The sequence below is a fragment of the Triticum urartu genome, chromosome 3 (genome assembly GCF_003073215.2).
Source record: "Triticum urartu cultivar G1812 chromosome 3, Tu2.1, whole genome shotgun sequence".
Lineage (NCBI taxonomy): Eukaryota > Viridiplantae > Streptophyta > Magnoliopsida > Poales > Poaceae > Triticum > Triticum urartu.
The window spans coordinates 703314781-703328608 of record NC_053024.1 but is presented as its reverse complement, the minus strand read 5'-3'; the positions used below and the strand labels follow the sequence as shown (position 1 = coordinate 703328608).

The 13828-nt window shown below is 41.0% G+C and overlaps 1 non-coding gene across 1 annotated transcript; it reads left to right on the top strand.

The window, feature by feature from the left end:
* The first annotated feature begins 10845 nt into the window (after positions 1–10845).
* LOC125549775 lies at positions 10846–11003 on the top strand. Its single transcript, XR_007301496.1, has one exon. It is a non-coding gene; the product is annotated as a U1 spliceosomal RNA (small nuclear RNA).
* Positions 11004–13828: the final 2825 nt, after the last annotated feature.

Genomic DNA, 13828 nt, shown 5'->3' with positions numbered 1-13828 from the left:
AAGCATGCATCACTACTTCTCCAGAGAATAGAATCGGGAATGAGAAGAATCCATGTCGTGGCGTGTGGAGCTTCTGCTGCTCTCGATCGTGGACGAAGGGTTGGCGGGGGGTTGAGGCACGCCGCTGCTGGATCCTGGGGAGGGGTGTGGGCGGGGAGCTGCTCCAGACGTCCTGCTCCTAGGCGCCGCCATGTGGAAGCCTCAAGGATGGGGCGCCTCTGTGTGGAATCCTCAAGGACTGGGCGCGGCCGGCCGGTGCTGGAGACGGGGATGAGATGAGGGACGAGGTGCGGGGCGGTGCTGGAGACGAGGACGAGCCGACGAGGTGCGGGGCGGTGCTGGACAGGGGGACGAGGTGAGGGGCGGGCGAGCTAGGTCCGGCCGTCGAAGGAGACCATGGTGGCAGCGGCGTGGTGAATCGCGGGGAGCGGCTGCTGGCGAAGCCCAAACGCCAAACCCTATCGGGACTCGGGAGGGATGTGTCCCGCGCGAGGGTTATGGGGAAGGCGGTGCGCTACAGGAGATTTTTTTGTGATTTCGGACAGGTGGGCCCCCTGGATTTACCGGCCAAAATCGCTCTGACTGCCGATAAATCGCTCTGGCAGCCGATAAATTGGCCAGACCGATAAACTCAGGGGATATGTGTTTATCTTACCGGTCAGACCCTGATAAGCGATAAATCGGCCGATTTATCGGTATATCGGCCGATATTTTGAACAGTGGTACCTTGTATCCCATCTCAGCTTGATGTGCGGGCAGAGATGATTATGTACCTTGTATGTCATGAAGGCTAATCAATAAATGGGAGAATGCATGCTTTTTTTCTTCCAACATATGTTATTGTTCTTCACAATTCGTGGGTGCGGTTAATCTAGATGTGAAGGTTATGGTTTGAAATCATTAGACAAAATCTGAACCATTAAGTTCATCTTCGTTCTAAAGGGCTTAGCCGAAGTTCTCTGTTTTGTAAATAATTATACTATGAACTACATTGTATTGTATGGAGTCATCCATTTTGATATATTTAATTAGTCCTCTCACGTGCTTACAAACTTGATTTTTGTTGTACTTGATGAATATGAAATGATTTGTCCATCAATTGTTTTAAAATGATGTTGACCTAACTATGTTTGGATGATAAATTGTCTCATTTATAGAACAATTTTTTAACTTGTAACTAGCATTCTTTTTTACAGCGTGTGCTGTCCACATTTTCATGGTACCTTAATATAATAGTGGTGTGTCCATATGATGATTTCTTGGAAAATCAACTATGCACTCTTATTACTCTCCAGATTCATTTGGAAGCTGGTTATAACTTATTATAATTTTGTATGTGTTTTGGATTCAATGCAGGTTTGGCAGTTAGTACGTGTTATTGGAGATGGAAGCTTTTTCATATGGATTACTTTGGTCTGATTAGCTGCCTGGAAGCAGTTTTACAGTGTTGGAGATTAATAAGCTACTGGTGCATTTTTTCATGGAAGTCATATTACTCAAAATTAGAAAAATAATCATCTTATAGCACCTTCTAGATGTGCTTGTGATGTTCTGATATTAAGTTTTTTTTGGAAATCAGATTAAGATTGTTGTATCTCTCTATTGTTATGTGAACCAATGATATTTTTGAATGAATAAAATTTGGTTGTTGTAAATTGTGCTGCATCCAGAAAACGTGAAAATATATTAGATGAAAAATGGCGTAATGGGTTGGACTAAATAAACAAGCTACTGGACATGAGCAAAATAAATTATTGGCCCAAAATCCTAACTAGGCTGGTTTCTTCATGGGCCATGTTGGCCTCCACGTCAGATCCATGTAGATGCCATGTTAGGTGTGTGTTGCTTCCACGTCAGCTAAATCGATGACGGTTTGTTCAAACATATTGTATTTACTTTTTTTCAAACATATTGTTCATCCGAGAGCATATGCAACCTAGTGCCAAAATAGCCGTCCCCACACCAAGAATTATTAACCTTTTTTATTGTATTCAAAATCTATAATAGCCCAATTCGTCTCTTGGTTTTGTCGATGGCATGGAGGAGGGTGGGGCGTGGTGTGGTTAGCTTCCTGCGGGCGCAGTCGATCTAGTGGTTCCAGGTGTCGACGTCGAGGCGGGGATGGCGTTGGTGCAATGGAGTTTTGTCCGATGGCTCCTTCTTTGTTGCAGCGGAGCTTTCCATCTTTGCAGAGTTCCTTGGGGTCTTTCGTAGGTGGTAGTTGACAGTGTCCCAGACTAGGGTGTGCACGCCACGTCGGCCCACTGTTCATGGGCGGGGCCGAGGGCAGTGGCAGAGCCTGAATTTTTGTGGAGCCTAGGCAAGTTGAGCCTAAGTGTATAATCTAGAAATCAATAGCCAGGTATTCGGATACCGCGGCATATAATATACTAGCACCAAACTTCCAAACAACAAATCCATATTAATAACTAAGTGAAAACATAATCATAATAGTGTCACAAAAATGAAGATTCGTTGACCAAATAAACTTGAAACTTAACAAACACAAGACATATAACTAGCCTCGCCTAGAGGAAAACACGCCATGTTGCCAAAAAAGTAAAGCTATCCATACCAGATGTCATTTTTGTGCAATTTCTTTCACCACGGTCAAAAGCATCTCTCACTTGTACATTTTTTGCCAAAAGAAAGACATATAACCAGCCTTGCATAGAGGCAAACTCTCCATGTTACCAAAGTCCTAGTAGACACAGTAGGATAAAAATGGATTTATAATTCAAATAAATTTAGTTGTGAGATGTGAATATATTCTAAATAGAAAGCAAATAGATATGGTCACATGGAACGTACCAATAGTGCGCTAAAGAAAATCACAAGGCAAATGCCCTTTCCGAGACTTTATTGCAGTAAATGGTTCTCATTTGGATTAAATTCATTGGCTATGTGAAGTTTTGTCTATTCATCATCTTCTATTTCCAGTTACACACCATTCACATTTTCAGTGCTTGCTCTATTAACCGAAGAACCCCTCGTCTCTTAAATTTAATGATAAGACTTGAAGTTAGTTCATTAGTAGAAAACGGAGCTTTAAAACCGGTTTGTAAGGGCCTTTAGTGCCGGTTCCATAACCGGCACTAATTGGTGGGCACTAAAGCCCCCCCCCTTTAGTACCGGTTCGACACGAACCAGCGCTAAAGTTTTGTCTATTCATCATCTTCTATTTCCAGTTACACACCATTCACATTTTCAGTGCTTGCTCTATTAACCGAAGAACCCCTCGTCTCTTAAATTTAATGATAAGACTTGAAGTTAGTTCATTAGTAGAAAACGGAGCTTTAAAACCGGTTTGTAAGGGCCTTTAGTGCCGGTTCCATAACCGGCACTAATTGGTGGGCACTAAAGCCCCCCCCCCTTTAGTACCGGTTCGACACGAACCAGCGCTAAAGTGGCACCACGTGGCGTGAGCTCGCGCCCTGGTATGGGGGACCTTTAGTACCGGTTGGTGCTAAAGGTTTTTTTATTTTTTTTTGAAAATTTTGGAAAAAAATTTTGATTATTTTTTTCGATTTTTAATTTTTCTAAATTATTTGGTGATTTAGTCTCTAATCACCTCTCTTAACTGCTCAAGTGTGGATCACTCATTCCAAATCATCTAAGTTCCCGACCGGTCACCCATCCCTCTCACTACTCCAGCCCGAGCACACTTAACTTTCGGGTTCTATTCTCCTTCATTTCCAAGTCTGCACTTGTTGTTTTCCTGACAATAGTAAGATGCCAATCCTATTAACCCTCAGGAGTTTAGCTTGAGCATGAAGTCACACATTTCACTGTTTGAGTTTCAAACTATTATTTTAAAAAACAGTAATTATTTAGTAACACTAATATTTCTTAAATAAGTTTGACCATAGTTTGACCACAATTTGACCATAGTTTGACCAGATTTGACCAAAATTCAAAAAATTGCAATAATTATTTAGTAACACTAATATTCTTGAATAATTATGTAGTAACATTAATACTTCTTGAATAAGTAGTTTGACCAGATTTAACAAAAAAAATTAAAAAAACTTAAATTTGACCATATCTTTTTTTCCTTTTGGAATTTGAGGATTCTAAAAAATTGCAAACAGGCCATAGGCCGTCTCCATCGGATGCGAATTTTCATGCTGAATTTTTTGATATATTATACGTTTTTTCCGACATCGTATGCAAAAGTTATAGCTGTTTTACATTTTCCCTACACTTTTTGCAAAACATGTCTAAATTTAAGTTTTCAAATTTTCCTAACTAGTAGATGTAGTAATATAACTACCTCTCGAAGGATTTTATTTTTTGAACTTTTATCATTTTCTTTTGATTTTTTTAGAACTGAAATGGCGACACACGGGGGGGAGGGGGTAGAGTTTGAAAACCGGTACTAAAGGTTAGCCCTTTAGTACCGGTTCGTGCCACGAACCGGTACTAAAGGTGATCGTGGGGCCCCAGCCTGACGCCAGCCTGCCATCACCCCTTTAGTACATGTTCGTGGCACGAACCGGTACTAAAGGTTCAACACGAACCAGCATTAATGCATAGTCGTTTGAACCGTCACTAATGGTACCATTAGTGCCGGCTCAAATTCAAACCGGCACTAATGTGCTTCACGTTTGACCCTTTTTCTACTAGTGGTTGTTACATAAGTAAATAAAAAATGAGCTACAAGTAACAAGTTCATAGTAAGATCAACTACATATATTTTACACACTTTGATTTTGTAGTTTACAGCATCCAACAAATATATTTTTTCTCCAGCCATCAACATACCCAATGAAACATTCTCTAAATTTAAGCCCTAACTCTATTGGTTCATTGCCAAATGACTTTTTCAGATGTAAAAAAATCATCAAACACTTCCATATGAAGATTGTTTCTTCGAAAGGCATGTAGTAGTAATTAACAATTTAATAACATCATAGCATAGAGTAGCGCAGCGCTGTTGCTCTTTTGAGGTTGTACTTGAGGTCTTGGGTGTGCTTCAATCCCTAGCCCTAATTTCCATGGAGGATTCTTACCGAAGGAACTGCTGAAGCCGAATGCGAGGAAGGAGGGGAGGAGGGACGATTAGATTTGCCCAAGCGCCTTGTGTCTAGCCGTCTGGGGCTCAAGGCCAGCCGGCAGCCACCAGCCATTCCGCTCGCCGCCTGAGAGACGAGAACAGAGACAGGAAGTAGGAGACATCGATCTTTTTTTTGAGTGGCTGGAGGGATTGATCTGTTAATTCCCTCGCGTCAATTGTTCGGCCTGGGCTGTGAACTATGCGAAACAAAGGCCCAAATATTTTTTGCCTGGGTAAAGGACGAAACCGAACAGGTTTGGCCCATTACATTTTTGTCGATCGCTGATGTCGTCGTTCCATCGAGCCCGGGCAAGTTCCCACCAGTAATTCTCCATCTTTCCCCCATGGAGATCCCAAGAGAGGCTTGTCCATTCGGTCAAATATACCAAAGAAACCAACCCAAAACATATTTAACATATATTCATGACCATCTATTAAAAACCAGGAAATTTCTATTATTCCACAATCCTGTGGGGATTGTGGATGATGCAATGTACAAATGTAGATTTTTCTCATTAATTACATAAACAAATATAGCTAAAGATTCAAAATCAACAATCTAGCAGGCAAAAATCTTGTTGAAATCATTCCATACTACTTTAGAAACAATACATACAAAAAAAGATGATAAACTATCTCGAAGCACATAATTCATTATAGGGGTTTAAGAAGACCTCTTTCTCTCAAATTGTCACAAGTGCTAATTTTGTTTTGGGAGAGCAACCACAACAAACCCTTGATATTTCGAGGCTCCTTGATTTTCCAAGTTGCGGGTAGATAAACTGGTTGTATCCCTCTAAAATTACTAATCGCATATAAAGATCTAGAGTAAATGTAATTTAATTCAAATTGCCATATCAGATAATTAACCACATCAGCAAAGGAATTTGATACATCACCACTTAAAAGATCATACTACTGTAACATAAGGACTCCAAAGAAATCTTCTAAAGGAAACCTTAAGAAATTGACCATCCTACACCTCAGCAACAATTTTATTCTTTTCATTGAGTATGTAAAATAAATCCCAAAGTGGGCAGCTAAAGCAACATTACCAAACCAACAATATTCCCAAAACATTGCTAACTTACCATTACCAACCCGACATTGGTATCCTAATCTAATTGCCTGGATGGACCACATTCCCTTCCATAATTGGGAAGGATGTGGATCATGATAACACAACATGTTTGGAGATTCGGTGTTATATTTAGCATCTACTAGTTTCCTCCATAAAGACTCCCCATCAAGATATCTTATAACACAAGAAACGATGACACAAATATTCAAATCCTGGAGGTTAGGGATTCCCATACCACCATATTCTTTTTTCATGGAAATAGAAGGCCAATTAGCTAACTAGATCTTATCTTTTCCTTCACTACCATTCCAAAAAAAGGAGATAGCCCACTTAGAGAACTTGAAGAACAAACACAAGGAAATTGGAATACTAGCTTAGCAGGTTCTAATTAAAGTAATGTCCCAGGATAAGATAGCATCTTCCCTCTCCAACCAGTAATCTTGACCAGCATCTTGTCTAACATAGGTTGTAGATCCTCCCTACATAACTTCTCAAAATGAAATGGTAAACCTAGATACTTAATGGGGAAACTACCAGCATACATTGAAAATTTTCTAGAAAGGATTCAAGCTCATCTTCCTAAAAATTAATGGGAACTAGTCCACTTTTATGATAATTAATATTCATCCCAAAAATCAATTCAAAGCAAGATAAGAGCATCATTTTCTACCGGTTGATGATGTATAAAGGGATTTTTTTGTAGGTGATCCATTTCGGAGTGGGTTTTTTTTGAGACATTGCATTCCGGTGTGGTGATATGACATTATGTTGGTGTGAGTTGTTTTGGCCCAAAAAGAAGTGAACGAAAGGTATTGATACAAATTTTTGTGATTTCCTTCCGTTGATCTGAATAATTTCGTCCAAGACATTTGCTGCTTGTGAAATCCTTCAATTCCAAGCATTGTATGTCTTAGGTCTTGTGCTAAGTCTATATCTATGCGACGGTCTCTATCTTGCCGGCGATGTTTCTTTTAGAAGCATTGACATGTTGTGTTTGGTACGTCAACCTTGAGATCTCTAGGTTGCTCAAGGTTTACGTGAGCCCTAGTGAAGGTTTATTGCACGCTGCATTCTTGATTATCGCTAGGACAACTGTTTCACCATGTTGCTGGTAATTGTGATCCACATATTCCAGAGTAGAAGGCTAGGTATCCATTAACATCATGTGTCCCTTGACAGTGGACATAGATGATGTGTGAAACACCCAGCTGGTCATGCTCTACAAGATTGAATGAACCAAGTGTTTTCAACAAGATTGAATGAACCAAGTAGCACCCGCAACATTGTCGTGGCGTGGAAGAGTAAATCCAGATGCCTCCCAAGTCTAAGGAACAGATCTAGGTGTGGTGCACAATATCCACTCCCTCAATGTATGAAAGATGTATTCTCATAATTTCAAAGGGAATCAAAACTTGCAGACTATAAAACGAATGACCTTTTTATTGGCTTGCGAGTGAGGGGCACTTCACCGCTGGCCTTTTTATTGGCTTGCGAGTGAGAGGGCACCTCACTGCTCCTCTTTTCTTGGCTTGCGAGTCCATGTATTCCTTCAGTTTCGACACATTTACTTGTTCCTCGTCAAATAGTAGCGGCCCACATGGTGCGTAATCTGGTGAGTATTACTTTGTTAAGTAAACTAAATGCACAAGATGTAATAAAAAAATCTCAGAAAGGAGCGGGTATACAAGATCAAATCATGATTTTATTTTCTTTGAATAATCTAACTTTTTGTACATAATACGGATCCCCGGGAGAGAAAACATAACAACACACCAAGCACTATTTAGCCTTTTTCATTGTATTCGAAACCTATAATAGTCTTCTTTCTTTGCGGGTAGAAACCTATAATAGTCTTCTTTCTTTGCGGGTAGAAACCTATAATAGTCATGCCTCAAAATAAATAAAATTCAATCAAAACCTATAATAGTTAACGGCGCAGGCAATACCACTGGCAAATTAAATCGACGCCTCCGGCCGGCTAGCCACTCCAGCTCTTGAGTTCAGAAATCGTGCAAGAGGTGTGCCTCTGCACTCTGCAGGACACTGCTTTCTTCTTGTTTTTTTTAGGGGTTAAACCAAACTTTATTGATCAAACTCCACATGATGTGGGATACAAATTGGATCATGGGGTTCGACCAACCATGTGTATCGCCCCGAATCCAGAGAATGCGAAAACTTGGCTAACCTATCTGCATCACCGTTAGATGCTCTACCTTCAAACTTGAAATTACAATTCAAAAAAGAAGCTCTATGTCTAATTTCACTAATGGTAGCTCCATAAACATCACTACAATTTCTCAGAATGTCGTTGATAACTTGTTTGGAGTCTGAAGCAATAATCACATTTTGGATCAATAGATCGTGCTAGCGGTTGGCTCTGTGTTAATGGGCTAGAACAATTGGGCCCTTGAATCCTTTGGCCTTTTTTTAAACCGTGGGGAAGGACATACTGTACTGGCTAGCCAGTGGGTGTTCGGTTGGGGTAGACTGCCACCAGGGTAATTACGTTTGGTTTAGTCCCACACGGAAATATTAACAAGATTCGCTCGGTAAAGATGAGTATATATATTAATGGAGGATAGTTCGGCCTTTGGATATATTGGCGTGCGCGACTACAAGCGCTGCAGCGAGACAAAGACGCGGCATTGTCATTAAGTTATAGTAAAATGATATGTACCCAACAACATCATGTGCTCCTTGACGTTGGATATAGACGGTGTCTCAAACTCCCATCAGGAACAAGGTATCTCGTGCAATAATGGCATCACACAGAAAACTAGATCCTGATGCCTTCCAAGCCTAAGAAGCAAATCTAGATGTGGTGCAACATCCACTCTCTCGATGCAAGAATGATCTATGTTCCGCATCTTTAGCAGAATCATCAAAATATAATCGTCTGAAATGTACGAGTATAGTTTGGGCATAGTGAGCGGGAGGGCACCTCACCGCTTGCCTTTTTATGGGCTTGTGTTGTGTGTCTGTTCACTTTCAACACATGTACTTGTTTCCCTTCAACTAGTAGTGGCCCACATTATGCACAATCTGGTTAGTATTAAACTGTTGAATACACTTGACGTACAAGAAGTTTGTTTCTCGGAAAGAAGTGTGTATAAAACATGGCTCTCAAAAAAGCAAACTAACATTTACCAAGAGAAGAATGGGCTTTAAAGCAAAGTAAACATTTTTATTAACACGAGCGACTCCCTGTCCACCTTCTTTAAGAAGTAATGACATATCGATCGCACAGAGAAAATGGAATAACACACCTAACACTGTTAACCTTTTACATTGTATTCAAAATGCATAATGGTCAAGCCTCAAAGTGAATTAAATAAAACCAAAAGCTATGTAAAAACCAGAGTAGGTGCAACCTATGACTAGTTTGTGTGACCCTATCAAATTTAAATCCTCCTCTCTACGATAATCACCAAGTCAGGCATCCAATGACACATATCAAGCTTCACCTCAAGAACACGTAGGTCATGTCATCCTTGGCGTCTGTTTCTCGTGGCCGCTCGTCGTCGTTGGCCCCATTCGGCACGCACAATATTCTGATGCTCTTGTCGAGGCCGTTGATGCACACCATATAGCCATTGCTGGCCCTAAATAGGGATGTCTGGGTGCATTTCATGGGGCCCTCTTGGCCCCCAATGGCGCCGACCTTGGCGAGGCCGTCGCACGGCTGACGGCACCACAGGCCGATGGTCTTGTTGATGGAGCTGGTGCATACTAGATCGCCGGCCTTGCACATGCACGGTACGCCCATGGCATGCGCCTTCACTTCGTGCGGGAGCCTCCACCACGCGATGTGCCGGTCCCACGCAAGGACGTGCCCGTCTGAGTTGCCCGAATTAAACATTGTTCTTCTACCGGCTTATGATATATAAGGAGAATTTGTGTTAGGTGATGCATTATGCCAGGTAGTATTGAATGATTGATCCTCGTTTTTGTGACTTCTCAATATTCATAAAGGGTATGTTAGGTAATTGGGAGTTATGTTCACGTTGTTACGATTGGTGTGAGTTGTATTAACAAAAAAAACTTATACAAGAAGTGTACGAAAGGTATTCATACGTATTTTGGGGATCTCCTTCCTATGATCCAAATCATTCCGTACCCCAAATTTGCTAGTCATGAGACCCTTCCATTCAAAGGACTATACCTTAGATCTTATGCTAAGTATGTGTCCGCGCACTAATTCCGATATTGTCGGTGATTTTTCTTTTAGAAGCACATAACATGTTGTATTTGCAACAACGGCCTCGAGATCGATGACACAGCTTGATCGGATCGAAGACACAAGCAGACACAAAGGGTGGCGATTGATCAAGTTGAGCAGCAATAGTTAACGAGCAGCCAATTAAATCGACGCCTCCGGCCGGCTAGCTCTTGAGTTCAGAAATCGTGAAATAGGTGTGCCTCCTACCCCTAGGACGTCGTCGTGAAGGAGACTGCTTTTTTCTTCTTGTTTTTGGAGATCGTGCAAGTGGTTGGCTCTTTGTTAATGGGCTAGACGCAACTGGGCCTTGAATGCTTCGGCCTTTTGTGAGACCGATGGGTGACAAAATATTGGCTAGCCAGTGTGTGTGTTGGTAGCCAGACGATGCTACCAGGGTAATTACATTTGATTTAGTCCCACACAGAAAGATTAACAAGAATGGCACAGTAAATACAAGTATATAACTAGAGGGTAGCTCGACCTTTGAACATAATTACCTGGACGGGGTCTATGTGCGATCAAGAAGGCTCATGGCCTATATCAATGGTTCACATTGCACATAGTGAATGTGTTGATCTACCATCTCCCTTGGGAGAGTGGACATCAAAATTTGTGTTAGAGGGGGTACGCGTTCGCGCGGCCGCTGCCAAGTTATAAATCTGAACCTTGTGTTGTTTTAACTTTAGAAATATTAGAAAAACTTGATGGATATCTTTTTGCTTTCAAGACAATACCTACTATATTTAGTTTTACTGATGACAGTAAAGGAGAACAAATGTCGTCTATTAAAATATGCTGCAAGATTCGGCTTGATGCTTGTGCTCCAAAAATCTGACATGTGTGCATGGGTAATAGCCGCTGGATTAGTAGTTTTCATCCATGAAAAGCAGCAATTTTAGTGAGAGAATGAAAACGCACGTGGCCAAATGTATGAAAATGTCAGCCTGTTTGGTTCCCTGAAGTACATGAAACAATTGGATAGATCAGCAATTGTCGCGCCAGAAATTTACACCGAAAGATTCTACGCAGCCACCAGCAAAGATTCAGCATGTTTCATTCATGAGTCCAGAACAAGGCGCCGTTTCATGAACCAAAAGTGGCCAGCGTTGGCTGATTAACCACGAGCGAATTGTTGTAAGTTGGCCCCTGGAAATTTCATCTGAGGACGGTGACACATTAATGGATCTACGGTAAAATGTTCAACTCAACTGATGCATTAATAGTCTGTCAGTATTAGCATAGTTGACTGCCTACTTGCAGAACCACAACATTAGTCATCAGTAGTGCTATAACTTAGGTAATCACCCTGGCTTAACAAGGAAGGCTTCAAGCCTGAATCATTTTGTGGCCATCATAGATTTTCACCGAATGTTCTGTAAAGATTTCAGTTAAACGAGACATCAGAGGCCGCCACTCAAACAATCTAGACATCCAGCAGATAGTGCTACAACCAAGAAGAGTTTAGCTCGGAAATTGTAATGAGGGGTAGTAGAGACATGTAAAAGACTCATTTATAAGTTCCACATCATCTGAAGCACAACTCGATTGCGTGAATTATTATGCTTGTTCACAGGGCTGCAGTGCGTGTCAGAGGTACTGCGCCCAGCTTCGGCAATTTTGGCCGAATCATACAAGGAAAATATTTAAGCCGAACTTTGGTGACATGACCCCAGGAAAATATTTTGGCGCGTCAGAGGTACATGCAACACTTTGACTAATTAATTTTGGCCGAATGATACAAGGAAAATATTTTTCTGTGATCCTCGTCGCCATGATTCGTTGTTGTGTCATAACTCAACCCTTTTCTCATGATCGATGATATTGGAACCATTCATTAATTAGTCATGACCGATGGTACTAGACATTTTCTTACCTTGATTGACGAGGCTAGGACATCATCAACTTTTTCGTGACCGATAAGGCCGAATATTATTCACGCATTCAGAATTTCTGATTGACGAGGCTAAACATCCACTATTTACGATTGACAGGACCCAACATTTACCTTCAGCCTATTCAATGAATTTCGTGACTAACAACACTTGGTTATGTCACAATGGCCACTTTTGCCACCTACCCTTTTGGCGAACATTTCAAGTTTCAAGACGACGAGTATCAACACAGCTAAATCAAGATGTTTTGCAGGATTAACAAGCAGATGTTATTAATTGGGTTGTTTTGCGAGGCCATGGTAACCTGCAACTACATAGTCACCGAGTCAAGTCAGATTTCAATGATGGCACAATATATTGTAATCATGTGGGAAAGTTGTACTTCGTAATACTATAATTATAAAACAAAATTTCCCATATGTGTGGTTGCCCTTTTTATTTCATCTATATAAAAATGTATAATGGCATGTCCATCATTTTATTTATCATTACACCATTAGCAGAACCCCTTCATGTTAGCAAAACAGGAAGCATAAACATTTTATTTTTGCTACGCTGACATTGTAATCCCTAGGTTCCGGTGGTTTTACATGGGAGCGCACCAATCATACCTTGTTCCATGTTGAATTCTTCGTGGTCTCTAGGACAACGGTTGCCACAATGTCACTGGTGTTTGTGCCGCATCCGCATCGTGTCTGGAAGAATGCTACTATGCTATGTACCCGCCAACATCATGTGTTCCTCGGTTTGGACATGAATGGTGTCTCCAACACCCAACTGGTCATTCTGAACAAGGTTGAGGAGAACCACATTGCTCATGGAATATTAACATGATGCGAAAGAGTAAATTCCGATGCCCTCCAAACTTAAGCAACAAATCTAGATGTGGTGCAATCTCCACTGATTCAAAGTACGAATAGTGTGTATTCATAATCTCTAGAGAAATGAGAACATGTAGACTTTGCGGTTTGTAACATACATATGCATGTATAGTTTGGGCTTTGAGAGTGTGTGGTCAGTGGTCATGTCACTGCGTGCCTTTTTATATGCTTGTGTGTCCATGTGTTTCTTTTAATTTTAGCCCATGTACCCATTCATAGTCAACTAGCAGTAGCTTCATATGTTCAAAAAAAGCAGTAGCTTCATTGTGTACTGTTAGGCGAGTATTTCTTTTATAATACATTAACATACAAGGTGCACGAGAATATTGTATTTTCCAAAGGATAAATTGTACTAAGGACAACTCATGATTTTATTTTAGGAAAATAAACAACCTTTGTTTCTAGATGGATGTGCACACAAACTTTAGAAGATGGATTTGTTTCAGAAGAAGCAAAAGGCATATCGATTGGTAAAAGAGATAAATAACATAACAAGGCAGCAACCACCGACACTCACATACATGCACACACACTCACTCCTATGAACACATGTACGCATTCCCTACACTTATGAGCATCTTCGAGAGACTGAGTCGACTGCTCTTGAGATTGGCGAAGTCGCCATTGATGGCTTGAGTTGACGGGCACGCCATACTGCTGAAAGAATAGCAGAAGAACCTGAAATAAATCTGGAAAATA